This window comes from Schistocerca gregaria, chromosome 3 (assembly GCF_023897955.1).
Source record: "Schistocerca gregaria isolate iqSchGreg1 chromosome 3, iqSchGreg1.2, whole genome shotgun sequence".
NCBI lineage: Eukaryota > Metazoa > Arthropoda > Insecta > Orthoptera > Acrididae > Schistocerca > Schistocerca gregaria.
Genome location: NC_064922.1, coordinates 274,464,752 through 274,484,487, shown reverse-complemented (window position 1 = coordinate 274,484,487; position 19,736 = coordinate 274,464,752).

The following is a 19,736-nucleotide window of genomic DNA, read 5'->3' as shown; positions in this document are numbered from 1 at the left end:
GACATGAACGACAGCTGCAGAGATGAGTACGAGCGAACAGACGTGGAACTGTTGAGGTATTGACAGTCCAGATGAACAAAGGCGCTACCAACGGCGTCTCCTCAATAACCGTTCAGTGAACGTTGCTGCATAAGGGCCTCTGCAGCAGTAGCCTGATTCATACACCCATGCTGCCTGCTGCTCATTGGTGACGAAAGACGGAATCTGAACGCCAGTATCTGAAATGGACGTCCACTGAGTGGAGACAGATGTCTTTTTCAGATGAATCACGTTTTACACTCTATCACACTGAAAGCAAACACCCTGAAACAATTGTCGGAATGATCCAGACCGGGGAAGGCTGCGTTATATTCTGGGGAATATGTTTGTGGCATTCCCTGGGTCTCATCATTGTGGAAGGCACAATGCATCAACACAAGCACACATGTGTGCTTGGGGATGATGTCCACCCCTACATGCAGTTTGTTTTCTCAGCACAGTGGCACCAATCAGCAGGACAATGCAACTTGTCACACAGCTTGCAATGTACGAGCATGGATCAAACAGCACCAGGATAAGTATATTGCATTCCCCTGGCCACCAAATTCCCGGAATTTAAACCCAACAGAAAATCTGTGGGACTGCCTCAATCGAGCTTTTGGTGCCATGGATCCTCAGCCGAGAAATTTAGCATCTGGCCACGGCACTAGAGTCTGCATGGCTATTGTTGTGTACGTATTCCGCTTAGTCAGCGCGTACACAACTCTCCCACTAGAGTAATATGTAACGTAGCCAATGTGATTGCTGCTAACGAAGAACCTTTCCTCCTCGTGGATCTCACTCGCACAGTGGTACACGAACGCGTGAGTTATTATAACGAGTGTACAGACCTCCGATTAGTCAGTCTGCATTTGTCTGTACCAGTCTGTGCGAGTTCTACATTTGTCTGTACCAGTCTATAGTCAAGTTTCAGTATGCGCCTAATGAAGTTATCATATTCCTGTACATAGTCATGAAGATAAATGTATAGACACTTTTGTCAAGTATCAGAGATATATGAGAGAATAAGATTAACGTAGCAATACCAAAGGAACTTCAGATTGTCAATTGTAAATAGCATCCAGAACTAAGTTAAGTAATTTTTAAGCTTGTTATTATTTTCATAAATGTGTGTGAAAATTAATCAAGTTCTGTTTAAAGTTGGTCACCGCAATCTGCTACTCTAAGCGTGCAAGTGGCATTTCTATCGCCTGACCTAACGGCAGAAGATAAACACGCCATGATAAGACCACGAGACATGTTGCTGACACTCGCCTACTTCGTTAGAGCGACAAGTCAAATAATCTGATGGTGTGTGTACTGAAAGTCTTACAGTACGCTCACCATAGCTATAAATCCCTTTCGGTACCTTTCAGAACCTCACTGACTCTCTTCGTACGCGTCCACTCTGCGAAAGGTGGTTATTCAGGCTTTTGACAGGTGGTCACATTGATGTGACTTGACATAGTACCTATAACCCTAATTTCAGTACCCCATTATCTGTGAAGTAAGACTACAACGGCAGAAAATATTTGTAAAGTTCTTTATCCAGTATTAACTTAATGTATGTTTCCTCTCAGAGTATGCTGATAAAATAGATCCATATTTAGCAATTACATACAACCATTCCCTCACAGAAAGATCCGTACCTAAAGACTGGAAAAATGGTAAAGTCACACCAATACCCAAAAAGGGAAGTAGGAGCAATCCGCTGAATTACAGGCCTATATCACTAACGTCGATTTGCAGTAGGGTTTTAGAACATATACTCTATTCGAACATTATGAAGTACCTCGAAGAAAACGATTTATTGATACACAGTCAACACGGCTTCAGGAAATATCGTTCTTGTGAAACACAAGTACCTCTTTATACTAATGAAGTAGTAAGTGTTATCGACAGGGGATGACAAATTGATTCCATATTTTTAGATTTCCAGAAGGCTTTCGACACCGTTCCTCACAAGTGTCTTCTAACCAAACTGCGTACCTACGGAGTATTGCCTCAGTTGTGCGACTGGATTCGTGATTTCGTGTCAGAAAGGTGACAGTTCGTAGTAATAGACGGAAAGTCATCGAGTAAAACAGAAGTAATATCCGGCGTTCCCCAAGGAAGTGTTATAGGCTCTCTATTGTTCCTGATGTATATTAACGACATAGGAGACAATCCGAGTAGCCGTCTTAGATTGTTTGCAGATGATGCTGTCATTTACCGTCTTGTAAAGTCATCAGATGATCAAAACGACTTGCAAAATGATTTAGATGAGATATCTATATGGTGCGAAAAGTGGCAATTGGCCCTGAATAAGCAAAAGTGTGAAGTTATTCACGTGAATACTAAAAGGAATCAGCTAAATTTCGATTACGCTATAAGTCACACAAATCTGAGGACTCTAAATTCAACTAAATACTTAGGGATTACAATTACAAATAACTTAAAAAAATGGCTCTGAGCACTATGGGACTCAACTGCTGTGGTCATTAGTCCCCTAGAACTTAGAACTACTTAAACCTAACTAAGCTAAGGACATCACACACATCAATGCCCGAGGCAGGATTCGAACCTGCGACCGTAGCAGTCGCACGGTTCCGGACTGCGCGCCTACAACCGCGAGACCACAGCGGTCGGCACAAATAACCTAAATTGGAACGATCACACAGATAATATTGTGTAGTAGAGCAAACCAAAGACTACGATTCATTGCCAGAACACTTAGAAGGTGCAACATGCCTACCAAAGAGACTGCTTACACCACGCTTGTCCGCCCTATTCTGGAGTATTGCTGTGCGGTGTGGGATCCGCATCAGATGGGACTGACGGATGACATCGAAAAAGTACAAAGAAGGGCACCTTGTTTTGTATTATCGCGTAGTAGGGGAGATAGTGTCACAGACATGATACATGAATTGGAGTGGCAATCATTAAAACAAAGGCGTTTTTCGTTGCGACGGGATCTTCTCATGAAATGTCAATTACCAGTTTTCTCCTCCGATTGCGAAAAGTTTCTGTTGGCACCCACCTACATAGGGAGAAACCTTCATCACGATAAAAGAAGAGAAATAAGGGCTCGCACAGAAAAATTTAAGTGCACGTTTTTCCCACGTGCCGTTAGAGAGTGAAACGGTAGAGAGACAGCTTATAGGTGGTTCATTGAACCCTCTGCCAGGCACTTTATTGTGAGTAGCAGAGTAATCACGTAGATGTAGATCTAGAGCATTCCTCCAGTTATTTCTCCACACATACTCCACAGTTTATATATGTTGCTTATATCTCTAATTGTTTAGAGGCCTTAATCTTTCTAGACCTGTACCATTCTTCACTGTCTTTCAAATTATAAAATTTATTTTTGCTCTGAAACGACGTCACCAGACTGTGTTTGTTCTGGTCCTAGAAAATAGTGCCGTTCTCAAGCAAATGCTACATATTCGTCTGTAGCTTTTTCTGTAACAATAAAATATGTGAAATTTGATTAATACAAATGAAGATTGTGACAAGCAGTATTCATATTAACAATTCAACTGTATTTTCAAATGTAAATTTACAATTCAGTATTTTGGCTTAGTAGCCCTCGAAAAATATATAACGCCTCCTTACATACACACAGAAAACGAAAGACGACTATCTCGTCTCGCTTGTACAAAAGAAGAACATGACCACAACGATATACATGCTCGAAGAAAGCATTCCACCAGAAAAATATGATCATGAAATAACAAAATCTCCCATGAAACTAAACACACAGAGCACTGGTAGTTGATTGTAGAGGTGTGTATATCACAAGCTTTCCACACATCTATTACAGCTTCCTGATTCTGTCCTGATGGCTTTCAATCTCTCAAATTTATGGCCTCCTGTTGAAGTTAGTTTACGATTTGCAAAAATCCCTCCTCTAGCAAATTCCTTCGCTATGGGCAACGGGTGAAGTCACTTAGCACAAGATGCGCACCACACCATAATTTAAATTTCCCTGTAAACGAGTGCAGGTTTTATTTTCTAGTATACAGTGTACAAACGAGCATTGTCCATGAAAAAGTGTCCCGCAGCATCATTCATCGCTGTTAGATGTGAACAGTCATAGGCACTTTTTGTTATGCCTCACAGCAGAGGACAACAGTCACAACATGCCCTTGAACAAAACGTTTGATGAGACTTGATCTTCTTCCCTCCTAAAATTCTTTGCTTTAGAGCGAAATTGATGGTTTGACTTTTAATTGTGATGTCAACTGCATGTGGAAGTATTCTAACCGCTGACTGATAGACTGGTTATCTCTCAGCAGCTTTTCATCAGTGATGTCATATTACATCTGAGACAATTGCACAAGTCATACTTCACTGATTTCAGCATCAGCGATTTCTTATCTCCATCATTCCATGCAGGTCAAGAAGGCGGGGGGGGGGGGGGGGGCGTATGGGGTGGGGGGTGGGGGGAGGGGCGCTCCCTATGTTCACTGCACTTCTGCTGATTTCGCATGAAACACCCCCAGCTCCGAGCACCCCCTACATTTGTGGGAGTGAGACTCAACTGCTATTCACATGCATGTCATATTTTGCTGACATCAGTACCCCCACCCCATGTGTCCCCGTGCACCACTGCAAATTTTGCATTAAGCGCACACTGCTCCATGCCCCATGCACAGGTGCCCACGCACCCGCGATCCCGTGCTTCTGTGCTCCTGCGCTCTGCTACCTACGTTTGCATTATTGACATCCAACAATTAGTTTAAGGACTGGCACACCAGCCCTCACATTGGTAACTCTGATTGGCAACTATATATCATTTGCTATGGAATAATGGAACAAGCAGTAGCATATTTCTCTATAAACAATTAAAAACCAATATTGGTATATAAAATATAAATAATTAAATGGGAATTTCTATTAATTGGAAATGAGTTTTTACCGTAATCAGTTTCCCACAAGTTCTGAAAACGTAACTAAAGCAATCCATTTCCACATCCTACTTGCTCCTGTTACCAGCGTTTGCCTGCACTGAAAAATCGATATTTTACTATAAGTAATTAAAAACCGACACTTGCTTTGAAAATATAAACAATAAATTAGGAATTTGTATTTGTTGAACATGAACTTCCCTCAAATACCAGAAAATGCGAAATAATAGCAAATTCCAGTTCCTCCAGTCGCCAGCAGATGGCTGTATGTAAAATCGCGACCATACAGGTAGTCCGATCTTTGAAGCACTGCAATAGATGACTCCAATAGCAATTAAGAAATGCAACAGATAGTAAATTAATTATTTTCTGCGTCTAAGGTGTTGTGAATATTGTAAAATGTCTACAAACCAGAGCATCCGTGCGAAAATGCGAAGTTTACGTAGCTGGTCGAGGGAATGTTCGATCTTTAGTCTACGATTTCATACTACAACGAATAGAATGCTGCACGGTTCAGAAAAAAGATGCGACGTAAATTATTTATTTTCTACATCTAAGACGTTGAAAAAATTCTAAAATATCTGCAGAATGCAGCAACAATGCTAAAAAGGACTGTAGTAAATACACGAAAAACGCTGTTAGATGTAACAATATTAAAAAAAAGGATGCAGTGTAAATGAAAGCACGAGTTATTTTCCATATATACACATATTCTTCAAATTAGTGCCCAAAATTCTGAAGTATGTACCCCAATGCTAGATTTCGACGTTTGACACTCATACAAAATAAGCTTAAAAATATGTTGTCTTGACACTAGCCTGACCAGACCTACAACGCGTAAAAATGCTAATAGTGCCACCCTTTCTTTTGGACTCTGGTGATTCATACAGAACTTGGATGTACACCATAAAAAGGCATTTCTCATCGATATGCCTCTCAACTATGATTGCAATTTTACAGAGTGGCCATCTGCTGATGAATGGAGGAACTGGGATTTGCTACTGTTTCACGTTTTCTGTTATTTAAGGGTTAAACTCGTGTTCAACAAATACGAATTCCTAATTCATTATTGATATTTTATAAGTAACTGTTCGTTTGCAAATATTTATAGGACAATATAGATTATTCAGTGCAGGCATAAGCTGGTGACAGGACCAAGTAGGAAGTGAAAGGGGACTTTATTTACGTTACCTGGTGGGAACGTCATTATGGTAAAAAACTCATTTCCAACGAATAAGAATTCCTATTTCGTTATTGGCGTGAAAATTCCAGCCTTCATCGCCTAACAACGACATTCAGTAGGGGTGCATCAACGAGGCGCCTGCTGTGGAGGCTTGAATGCGTTAACCTTCACTGAATTGTCGTCGAGGAGTCACTACTGGTAGCCCCTTGGTTCACCTGCCAAGTCAGTTGCACATCCATTTGCCTGTACTTATCTTCGAAGCCAATGTTCATCACTGTCATCCATAGTCCATGGTGCCACACATTTGCCTCAGCACCAGTTTAGTATAGGGCCATTTTACCATGCACGGTATACTTTAAGCATGACAGCATGTGAACAAGGGTACAAACTTAATTGTTTTGGAAGTGCTTCCACCCTTGGCCCGAAACCCAATGATCATGCCCTTTTGGATGTCAGATAAATCGCTCCGTTTCTGCGTTACGACAACTGCATAGTTACTTGCATTCTATCCTCCCCTCCCCCCTCCCAACATCCCTCACATGTCCTCCACTGCTACTGCTACCATCTGTGAGTGGTTATTGCACGATGACATTGAACATAAAGTGATGGTCAAACTCATGGGACTAGGCTGTGTATATCATCTACTGTTCAAATTACTGGCTATACGAGTCAGAGGTTATCATGTCATGTACCTGATGGTAATCCATACCATCACACAGACCTGTGTGACACTGTCACTATTCATTCTCCTTAGATCCGTCTCATACAGATATGTTAATCACGAGGTTGCACACAGAACTGGGATGCATCTGAAAAGTGAACATGGTGCCTGTGTCCATTTTGGTAGTTGCGTGCACCACTGTCGATGCACCTGCCTCTGCTGTCTCGTCATAAAGAAAAGAAGGTTGATAAGGGTTTAACATCCCTTCAACGTCGAAATCGTTAGAGACAGAGCATTGGCCGTGCTATTTCAGAGGAAGCATCTCTTTAATTGCATTGATCATTTTAGGAAAATCACAGAGAACCTAAATATGGATGATCAGATACGAATTTGAATCGCCATCCTCCTGCATGTTAGTCCAGTGTGCTTACCACTGTGCAATCTCACCTGGTTCCCGTGTCTAGGAAAGTCCCATTAATAATCACTGTGCTGATAGTCTGTGGTTCTCCATAGACCGTTGCGCTGTCTGTCTAGATATTTGCTAGAAAAAATTCCTAATTCAAAGTACATGGCGTGGCTGTACAGTCGCGCACAGTTGCGTGAATAATGTCTGCCCTCCCAGGTGCTAGTCAGGTGGGGCCGTGGCAATCCTGTGGAATACGTCCGTCCTGAACCCATCGATTCCACATTTGTGTGAAGTCATGGAATCCTGACCAATTCGAGAAGCGATATTGGAGACTGATGAACTGCAATCTCGACAGGCCGCACCCCCGCCACTCACGAATTCTAACACGTATGGGTAGACATGCTTTTCTTTTACAAGAGGCATAACATGATCATCTTACAAACACTAACATTTAAGTTCTGAATAAGGAGTCCACTGCGTAATGTTCCCTCATATTCCGAACGTAGGTGGCGATACTCTTTCCTGATTTGTGCAGGTGCACTAAAATGCTAATCATTTTTGTATCCAAGCAAGTAGGCCACTTCATTACAGTTTGACGTATAACACATCTCGCCTTCATGGCGTTGCAGCGTTTACGAACAACGGAATATTTTGGTCTTATTAGAATTGATTTCTAGGCCTGTTCTCAAAATTGCTGTATTAAATTCATCCATTGAATGTTCAAATTTATCAGCATTAGTGGCAACCAGCAAGATGACTTTGGCACAAGCAAGTTGTTTGTAGATCTTTCATTAGCATTTCTTCTTTCTTCATCTATTATCTGAAGAATTTCTCTTGTATTTTTGGTTAGGGTATCTCCTTAGCTGACTTATTTCCCAATTTTGATTTTATCGCTCTCCAAATGAAAGCAGACAATAGCATGGACATTTATATTCCTATAACACACAGTCCAAATTAAGGCTCTATTCCCATAGAGCTATTAGTACAGATTCTGCTGAAACGGAGACTAAATTTTTACCTAAAACTGTGCAATAACCTACAGCAATAAATAAAGACTTTTACATTTGCAGTATTTACTTGTCATCGAATATTAATAAAACTTAAATAGCTAGACCTTTGTATCTGGGAAAAATGAAAGCCCACAAACATTAAAGCGAAGTAGAAGGAAATGACAGTTGAAGTTCAAAAGATCACCATTGTCACGGGATGCAATGTGACTCCTGACTGTAAGGAGAGCAAGTCCATTGTGTTACACAAGACTTAGGCCTCAATAGCAAGGAGGTAATAGAGCAAGGAGAGAATGGGCGGAGAACGTGCTAACACAGTGTTTTATGAGCAGTGGTGGTGTCATATTACAGCTAAGATAATTGTGCACGGCATATTCCACTGGCAGCAGCATAAGCCCTTCCTTATCTCCAGGAATCACGACATCCTGCCTTGTTCCACAGCTAAGAAAGGTATGCCTCCCTACCCCCACTGCAATTTTGCCAATTTCGCACGAAGCTACTCTCCACCCCGCACTCGAAGTACTTCCTGCACTTGTGGGGGCAAGACTCGAGTGCAGTTTGCATGCATGTCATATTTCACTGACATCAACATACCCAGTCACCCTTCCCCCACACGCCACCTGCACGTCTGCATAAAGCACTCCCAGCCTCACGTGCCCCATGCACCCCATGTGCCCAAGTTTCTGCTCTCTGCAGCTGGGTTTGCCTTGCTGACTTTAAATTCCATCGAGAATCTGTCGGATCACATTGATCAGGCTGTTCGCGCCATGGATCCTGAACTGTGAAACCTAGCACAGCTGGCCATGACACTGGAGTCACCATAGCTTCACGTTCTTGTCGGTGCCTTCCAGAAACTCACTGACTCTCTTCCTGCACATCTCGCACGGCAAAAGGTAGCTACTCAGACTTTCGACAAGTGGTCACATTAATGTGACTGTAGAGTGTATTTCTCACATGTTGAGGCCAAAAGCTATACCTTGTCATCCAACAAGATAACGCAAGACCACAGATTGCTTATACTGTCTTAAACTTTCTCGATAGAGAGTGTGTTCAACTGATGCCCTGTCCAGATCTCTCACACCTTGAAAACATCTGGTTATGGGTTGCTGAGCGACAGACAGGCCGCAACTCACCAGCCATGATGACTGATGAACTCTAGTATAGAGCTGAAGCAGCTTGAAGTACTTATGTCAGTTATGCAAGCTCATTTAGACCCGATACTCTGTCGGGCTGGACCTATTTTTACTACCAGACGTGGTACCGACGTGTTCTAAGTTTCGCAACTTGCGTACTCCCAAATCACCAACAAATTTGATTGTTGTTGTTGGGATCTTCAGTCCTGAGACTGGTTTGATGCAGCTCTCCATGATACTCTATCCTGTATCTCCCAGTACTTACTGCAACCCACATCCTTCCGAATCTGCTTAGTGTATTCATCTCTTGGTCTCCCTCAACGATTTTTCCCCTCCACGCTGCCCTCCAATGCTAAATTTGTGATCCCCTGATGCCTCAGGACATGTCCTACCAACCGATCCCTTCCTCTTGTCAAGTTGTGCCAGAAACTCCTCTTCTCCCCAATTCTTTTCAACACCTCATTAGTTATGTGATCTACCCATCTAATCTTCAGCATTCTTCTGTAGCACCACATTTCAAAAGCTTCTATTCTCTTCTTGTCCAAACTAGTTATCATCCATGTTTCATTTCCATACATGGCTACACTCCCTACAAATACTTTCAGAAACAACTTCCTGATACTTAAATTCAAAAATGGCTCTGAGCACTATGGGACTCAACATCTTCGGTCATAAGTCCCCTAGAACTTAGAACTACTTAAACCTAACTAACCTAAGGACATCACACACACCCATGCCCGAGGCAGCATTCGAACCTCCGACCGTAGCAGTCCCGCGGTTCCGGACTGCAGCGCCAGAACCGCACGGCCACCGCGACTGGCATGCTTAAAACTATACTTGATGTTAACTAATTTCTCTTCTTCAGAAACGCTTTCCTTACCATTGCCAGTCTACATTTTATATCCTCTCTACTTCAACCTTCATGTTATTTAGCTCCCCAAATAGCAAAACTCCTTTACTACTTTAATTCTCTCATTTCCTAATCCAATTCCCTCAGCATCACCCGACTTAATTCGACTATATTCCATTATAGTAGTTTTTCTTTTGTTGATTGTCATCTTATATCCTCCTTTCAAGACACTGTCCATTCCGTTCAACTGCACTTCCAAGTCCTTTGCTGTCTCTGACAGAGTTACAATGTCATCGGCAAACCTCAAAGTTTTTATTTCTTCTCCATGGATTTTAGTACCTACTCCAAATTTTTCTTTTGTTTCCTTTACTGCTTGCTCAATATACAGATTGAATAACATCGGGGAGATGCTACAACCCTGTCTCACTCCCTTCCCAACCACGTATTCCCTTTCATGCCTCTCGATTCGTATAACTGCCATCTGGTTTCTGTGCAAATTGTAAATAGCCTTTCGCTCCCTGTATTTTACCCCTGCCACCTTCAAAATTTGAAAGAGAGTATTCCACTCAACATTGTCAAAAGCTTTCTCTAAGTCTACAAATGCTAGAAATGTAGGTTTGCCTTTCCTTAATCTTTCTTCTAAGATAAGTCGTAAGGTCAGTATTGCCTCACGTGTTCCAACATTTCTACGGAATCCAAACTGATCTTCCCGATGTCAGCTTCTATCAGTTTTTCCATTCGGCTGTAAAGAATTCCCGTTAGTATTTTCCAGCTGTGACTTATTAAACTGATCGTTCGGTAATTTTCACATCTGTCAACACCTGCTTTCTTTGGGATTGGAATTATTATATGCTTGTGGCCGTGCGGTTCTAGGCGCTACAGTCTTTAACCGAGCGACCGCTGCGGTCCCAGGTTCGAATCCTGCCTCGGGCATGGTTGTGTGTGATGTCCTTAGGTTAGTTAGGTTTAATTAGTTCTAAGTTCTAGGCGACTAATGACCTCAGAAGTTAAGTCGCAATGTGCTCAGAGCCATTTTATTATATTCTTCTTGAAGTCTGAGGGTATTTCGACTGTCTTACACATCTTGCTCACCAGATGGTAGACTTTTGTCAGGACTGGCTCTCCCAAGGCCATCAGTAGTTCTAACGGAATGTTGTCTACTCCCGGGGCTTTGTCTCGACCCAAGTCTTTCACTGCTCTGTCAAACTCTTCACGCAGTATCGTATCTCCCATTTCATCTTCATTTACATCCTCTTCCATTTCCATAATATTGTCCTCAAGTACATCGTCCTTGTATAGACCATCTATATATTCCTTCCACCTTTCTGCTTTCCGTTCTTTGATAAGAACTGGGTTTCCAACTGTGGTTTTGATATTCATACAAGTAGCTCTCTTTTCTCCAGAGGTCTCTGTAGGCAGTATCTATCTTATCCCCTAGTGAGATAAGCCTCTACATCCTTAAATTTGTCCTCTAGCCATCGCTGCTTAGCCATTGTGCACTTCCTGTTGATCTCATTTTTGAGACGTTTGTATTCCTTTTTGCCTGCTTCATTTACTGCATTTTTATATTTTCTCCTTTCTTCAATTACATTCAATATTTCTTCTGTTACCCAAGGATTTCTACTAGCCCTCGTCTTTTTACCTACTTGAGCCTCTGCTGCCTTCACTACTTCATCCATCTGAGCTACCCATTCCTCTTCTGCTGTATTTCTTTCCCCCGTTCCTGTCAATTGTTCCCTTATGCTCTCCCTGAAACTCTGTACAACCTCTGGTTTAGTCAGTTTATCCAGGTCGCATAGCCTTAAATTCCCACCTTTTTGCAGTTTCTTCAGTTTTAATCTACAGTTCATAACCAATAGATTGTGGTCGGAGTCCATTTCTTCCCCTGGAAATGTCTTACAATTTAAAACCTTATTCTTAAATCTCTGTATTACCATTATATAATCTGATACCTTCTAGTATCTCCAGGATTCTTCCATGTATACAACCTTCTTTTATGATTCTTGAACCAAGTGTTAGCTATGATTAAGTTATGCTCTGTGCAAATTTCTACCAGGCTTTCATTTCTTCTCCCCAATCTATATTCACCTACTGTTTCCTTCTCTCCCTTTTCCTACTCTCGAATTTCAGTCACCCATGACTATTAAATTTTCGTCTCGCTTCACTGTCTGAATAATTTATTTTATCTCATCATACATTTCATCAATCTCTTCGTCATCTGTAGAGCTAGTTGGCATATAAACTTGTACTACTGAAGTAAGCATGGGCTTCGTGTCTATCTTGGCCACAATAATGCGTTCACTATGTTGTTTGTAGTAGCTTACCCGCACTCCTATTTTTTTATTCATTATTATACCTACTCCTGCATTACCCCTATTTGTTTTTGTATTTATAACCCTGTATTCACCTGACCAAAAGTCTTGTTCCTCGTGCCACCGAACTTTACTAATTCCCACTATATCTAACTTTGACCCATCCATTTTCCTTTTTAAATTTTCTAACCTACCTACGCTCCATCCGTAGAATGCCAGTTCTCTTTCTCCTGATAACGACGTCCTCCTGTGTAGTCCCCGCCCGGAGATCCGAATGGTGGAATATTTTACCTCCGGAATATTTTACCCAAGAGGACTCCATCATCATTTAACCACACAGTAAAGCTGCATGCCCTCGGGAAAAATTACGGTCGTAGCTTCCCCTTGCTTTCAGCCGTTCGCAGTACCAGCACAGCAAGGCCATTTTGGTTAGTGTTACAAGGCCCGATCAGTCAATCATCCAGACTATTGCCCCTGCCACTACTGAAAAGGCTGCTGCCCCTCTTCAGGAACCACACGTTTGTCTGGCCTCTCAACAGATACCCCTCCGTTGTGGTTGCACCTACGGTACGGCCATCTGTATCTCTGAGGCACGCAAGCCTCCCCACCAACAGCAAGATCAGTGGTTCATGGAGGGAAAATTCCATTATACAGATATTTAGGGGTATAAGTGCAGTAAGTTTTGTTCAAGACTATCGGCAGTGCACTGAACAACGTTACAATACTATTTACCTCGTAGCTATTAGGAACAGTACATTTTAGGTCGGGTAGTACCTCCAAGTACATGTAGCAAGAGCAAGCAATTAAGACTTATTTTGTGTTGTGTGGACACGTGGGCGCAAAACGGTTAGCTTATACTGATTGGCGTAGTCCATTTAGTGGTGCTCTTTCGACCGTGCAGAAAACATCATGTAAGACGTCCATGATTAATCAATTTGATGCTACCACACTCGAGCAGATGTAATTTCTATGGATTGCTCACGCGCTGCCTGCGATATGTAAGCTATAAGAGAATCTCAGACCAAAGAGCACTGTTGACTGCAGTAGGAACTATGTAGTAGTTCTAGTAAGTAGTTGCTAGCTAGTAGTCTGGTGTATCGTGTTGGCTGGGCCGGTCGTGGTGGAGCGATGGCGGAGCCTCAGCGTTGTATCACATAAGGTAAAAGCAGCCTCGCGCGTGTGTAGCATTGTTATATCAAGTTCCATGTAAATGTTTTAAAAAATCTCTTAATAATAATCTTTCTCATAAAAAGTAACTTTTGACAATCATTCATTTCAATGTAAAGAATTTACCAATTTCTCCAATCCATGGTCATCCGGATTATTGCAAAGAAAAATCCGTTGTTCTTTTTATACATGACAAATCTATCGGCCAGCATTGCACTCGGCTGTGCCAGAAAAATTTCTTGTAGGAGTAGATATTATATGCGTTATCCGGCGACTTCATACAGGTAAGAATTTTCATTTTTTTTATTCATAATAATCTTTCAGGGCCATGACGCAGCACTGCTGACGTCCAAAATTAACCAGTTTAAATTCACAGTCATTATTAAAATGCTATAAGTGAGCGACATTTTTTTATTGAGAGTTTAGTGACATGTTATTATAGATAGGTTACGCAATTTATGTTTTGGAAGGTTACACTAAATGTGAAAGATAATTATATATTTTTATAGTGGAGAGGTTACACTTGTCGACAACCGGCCAGGATCGTATTTTTGTGAATTTCTGAGAGGTAGTCAGTTATATATCTGCTCTTATTTACTTAAATGTAGTTTGCATCTGGCGCAACGCATTCACTAACTTGTCACTCTTTCTTTCACAGATCATCGACAATTTATTGCTCTTTGTTGTAATTGTACTTGTTCCATTTTTGTTTTGTCTGTTTCATTTTGTGCTTAACTTTGATTTGTGAAAATGTCGCGCAAAAACTGCTAACAGTACATCGCGATGTGCAGTGAGTGAAAAAGCTGACTCGAATAATTTGACCGATAATACTAGCGACAGTCAGTGTAATAGTGATAATCCTCTAATTATAGTAATCAGTGCGTGTCGATTACTAGTAATGATTTTATTCCAGATGATGAACAAACGCCTTCAGTTATGTCCACACTTAATTTAACGGCAATTGATGACGCGGCACGATCCGTTACAATTAACGCTGTCCAGTTTGACACACATGATTGGCAAAATTTACACAGTGAACAGACAAATGCTTCTAACGAAGGTGAACAATGTACTCAAAATATGTCAGATTTATTTGATTCCGGTGTAGTGACCAACAGTGTTCATCCGATTGGCAAACCTTTTCTAGAATCAGACAATGACCAAATGGTTACCCAAAACGTGACGCAAGCAGATACACCAACACACAGCACAGAGAATAGAGTAGCTAATTTTGACATGGATCAAGTTATGGCATTATTGCTACAAATTAATGAATCGAACAAACAACTTAATGAAAATTTCGAACAGTTGAATGAAAAACAGGACAACCTTAATCAGTCGAACAAAGAACTTCATGAAAAGCAAGACAACAATTCCAAACAGCTTAGTGAACAGATTACAGCCGTTGCCGTGCAATGTCATGATACTAAAGAACAATTACGCGAGGAAATTAAGGCTTGTGCTAGGAACACTAGTGAAGAAATTAGATCTGTTGCACAAGAATTAAGTAATACGCAAGCAGCCACAACAAAATTACTTAGAGATGAAATTAGTGCAGTTGCTAAACAATGTTCAGAAAACGCAACACAGTTAAGCGACGAGTTTAAGTTAATGTTAGCAGAACTTTCACGCACACTGGATGCGAAAGTAGACACGAAATTTGACCAACAGAAAAGCCAAATTGACGAACGTTTTAATCACCACCTACAAAACAGTGAAACGCGTTACCGTAAATTTATACAGGAACAAAACAAAGTAAAGAAACAAGTCATGGAAACAATTAATGTACAGAGAGAGGAATATAAGCGTAAGTTATTTACGAAAGCAAAAACATACGTAAACAACAACATTGCTACAGTATCAGTCGAAATCAATACTATCAAACAGTTTAACACTGAAATGCCTGGTGAAATATCCGATCTAAAAACAAAAACAGATACTATTATTCAGACGTTGGAAACTAAATATACAGCAGACTTTCAGACAATGACCAACAGACTGGAAAAGTTGGAACTAATACAGGATCCCGATGCCATGAAAGCAGACGTTAAGAAATTGAACAAAACCACACGTAAAATACAAAAACAAATTAATGCTTGTGACACTAAAAAACGATTATCAGGTAAAAGCACTGACTGAAAAATATGATGAATTGGCCAGTCGTATTGGTGTTATCGAAAACAAATATGACACCAAATCAGACGATACGTCACCAGTTTCGTTTAATCAAACACCCGAATTCCAAAATTTACAGCAGACGATCAGTGAGATAGGTTCGTCCAAAAATACATTACGTAGAAAATTGTCATTTTTACAGCAAGAAGTGACAGAGATGAAAAATGTATCAGCCTCTATCACGACACAGCATACGCCACTCTCCGAACATGTCACACTCATACTTCCAGTATAATTTAGGTAACTTAACAGAGAGTACGTGACTTAGATTCCGAACAGTCACAGACAAACAGATTGTCACACAATCCTGAACCTGTTCAGACGAAAATTTTGATTACAAGCACTTTCTGTCCGTTAGAAAATTTAAGGTATTTAAGAATGACAGAACACAGATACACTCTTTGGACTGGATGCAACAATTTGCTTTAGAATCTTCACCGGCATTGCCTGTAATGCAGAAATTGAAATTTATTTGCAGCGCGTAAGAGACCTCAGGGGATTCATAACGCTTCGATGAATATGTGCTGTAGCGTGCACAGTGCCCCGAGCCGTAGTAGTGCTATTTCATCTTTAGTTTTCTGCACTGCTGCCTACTCTTTTACTATCCTTTACATCTATCAAAACAGCCCTTCAACTATTGATCTATCTGGAATTAGGAATGAGCAAAGAAAGCCTGATATGAGAAGTTTTACCGAAAGCGACAATTTTCATTAGAGACTTCCGAAATGACAAGAACTACCAGCGCAATTTTAGTAAAAGACAAAATTTTAATTATCAGTATCGTCACAATTATCAGAAACAGGAAACACATTTTGGTAACAATAGAGGTTTTTCCCCACAACAGCAACAAAATCAGCTGGTTAGCATACCCAACCAACAATATAGTCTGCAAGGTCAACCAAGCTTTAATGTTTCACCGCCTACACGTATAGCGTCGGCTCCACCAAATAGTAACTCACAGCAACAAGGAAATCTCTACGTACAGAAAACACACCATTTCAACTCATATCGCAATGCGCCGTATAGCAACGATTATTATGACGGACATAAAAGTAAAGAGCACAGTTTTCAGCGTGCGTTTAATAACAGTCGATCTTACCAGCAGCATAATCAACCACAACACATTATCATGAATGAACCAGACAGTCGGTATCATCCCGAACCTAATACGCCAGGAAGAAATAACAAAACAGTACAAATAGTTGAAATGCCACAGCGTCCTCCCGCAAATAACAGTACGTCAGAAATAATTTGACTAGATACAGTACAGATTTAATCTTCCAGCAACGCAGTTACTCAAAAAACTATTTCCCACCCTGTCATTGAAATAAAGATTGGATCATCCAAATTTTCAGCAGTAATCGATTCTGGATCACCTATGTCAGTTATAAATGAAGAAACCTTCAACGAATGCAACAAAGAGAATATCTATTCTACGTTACTATTAGACAAAACTAAAGTAAAAGGAGCAGTATCTGGTAAAGGAGTAGATGTAAAATTACAGACACACTTATCGTTTTATATTGCAGGTCATACGTTCCACTCAAATTTTTGGATTGTTCCCTTATTGACAACAGACGTTATTGTAGGTACTAATTTTCTGGTACAACATGATGCAATTATGGACTTTCAAAATTCCTATTTAATGTTAAAGGATGGAAATGTACAACTGGCATTAAAAATTCAGCACTTTTTATGTGCAGAACAAGCAATTAATCGGACAGAGGTCATTTCTGCATCACGTAACGTAGACTGTCATTCCACATTGTTCACAGATACGTATGTTCACAACTACAATACACCAGACGAAGCCGATTATGACGTTACGCAAATGATTTCTGATAAAGTAAAACAAAGCAGCGCAAATGCAGACGACGAACGTACAGAGCTACGCAACATTCTTTTACAGCAAGCTCCAGTTTTTGACAACATCCCTGGTACTATGTCCGGTTTCATGTATGAATTTCAAGTTAAACAGCACTACACGTTTAAAGCCAAACATCATCCCATTCCTTATATTCACAGAGAACAAGTTAAGAAAGAACTGCAAGGTATGCTTGACCAAGGTTATTATTGAACCGGCAGTTAGTCCGTACATAAACCCGCTCCATATTGTTAAGAAAAAGGATGGAACACTTCGCCTCGTACTTGATTCGCGTCACATCAATGACATTATTATTAATGAAACAGATCGCCCACAGACACTAGAAGAACTTCTACAGAAATTTCATGGTACTGCTGTTTATTCAACATTAGATTTGAAATCGGGATTTTGGCAAATTCAGCTCCATCCGAACTGCAGAAAGTACACAGCATTTCTCTGTTTTGGTGACTGTTATCAATTTTGTAAATTACCATTCGGTTTAACAATTTCTTCAGCAGCGTTTATTCGCGGTTTGAATACTATACTTCGGACAGAACTTAAAGACAGAATCACAACGTATGTAGACGACATCCTTATTGCAGAAGCTAATTGGTCTGAACACAATTTGATTCTGGAACAGCTGTTGCAAACTTTTCGTGCACAAGGAGTCACAGTAAATCTTAGCAAATCACACATTGGCAAAACTTCTATAAAATTTCTTGGACATGTAATTTCAGCAGAAGGCATTGCGCCTGACCCGGAAAAACGTCAAACTTTACGTGACATTACTGTTCCAACGACGAAGAAACAACTACGCAGCTTTCTGGGTTTAATTAACCTTTTCCGTAAATTTATTCATTACTCTGCTTTAGACACCCCTAGATTATGCCAATTGACGTGTAAAAATGCTATTTGGTCCTGGGACAGCCAAGCACATTCTGAATTTGTTAATTTGAAACATGCCTTGTTGAATGCACCTATTTTATCACATCCAGAACTTACTAGAAATTTTTACATTGCCACCGACAGTTCTAACACCCCTTTAAAGACGGTACTACAGTAATTAAAAACATCGCCTTTGCAAGTCGCATTCTGTCACCTGCTGAACGCAATTATTCTGTCACAGAACTTGAAACATTATGTGTTGTATGGGCATTTAGAGATTTAGGCATTTTCTTTATGGAAGACATACCGTTTACACAGATCATAGAGCTATTACAGTTTTTACTTTCCGCAAAATTTACACACGACACGTTAAGCAGATGGAAACTTTATTTACAGGAATTTAATTTTACAGTTGTTCACATTCCCGGTTCACAAAATATTGTAGCAGACGCACTATCCCGTTCTCTCACCAACAATCAGCAAGACATCGCAACCAACTTCTGCCAAGCAAATTCTAGCGTCATGTATATTCAACAGGTCGCATTTGAAAATTTCATTTCATCGCCATTACGAGACATAGCACAAGAGCAGAGCAAAGACAAAGTGTGGAAAGAAATTAAACACCTTTGGCAAGATACGAATAACGTTACCATTAGAAACCATTACACTGTACGCAATAACATTCTGTTCCGCCGATCTCACCCTGACAACAAGAACTAGTTATTATGTATTCCTGACGAACTTGTTAACAAATTAATTTGGTATACTCAATTAAGTTACGCAAATTACGGAGCCAGAAAAAGTTTTTCTTATACTGAGACAGAACTGTTATTTTGCCAACATGGAGAAACGTATTCGACGAGGTTTAGCGTCATGTAAAATCTGCTGGAAAGCTAAATCAGACACGACTTCACATATTCCTCCGTTACATCCCATTGTACCCGTTAAATTGAGACACATGGCCGCTGTAGACATTTTTGGTCCGATTCCCAGATCTAATAGAGGTTTTTGTTACATCTTTGTCGCTGTTGAACTCACTTCGAAATTTGTTACCTTCACTCCGTTACGCAAAGCTACAGCTAAATCTGTTTCGAATGCATTTGTAAAACATTTTCTATTTCATGTAGGGTATGTATTGAAAGTAATTTCCGAGAATGGTCCACAATTTCGATCTGCGATATCGACC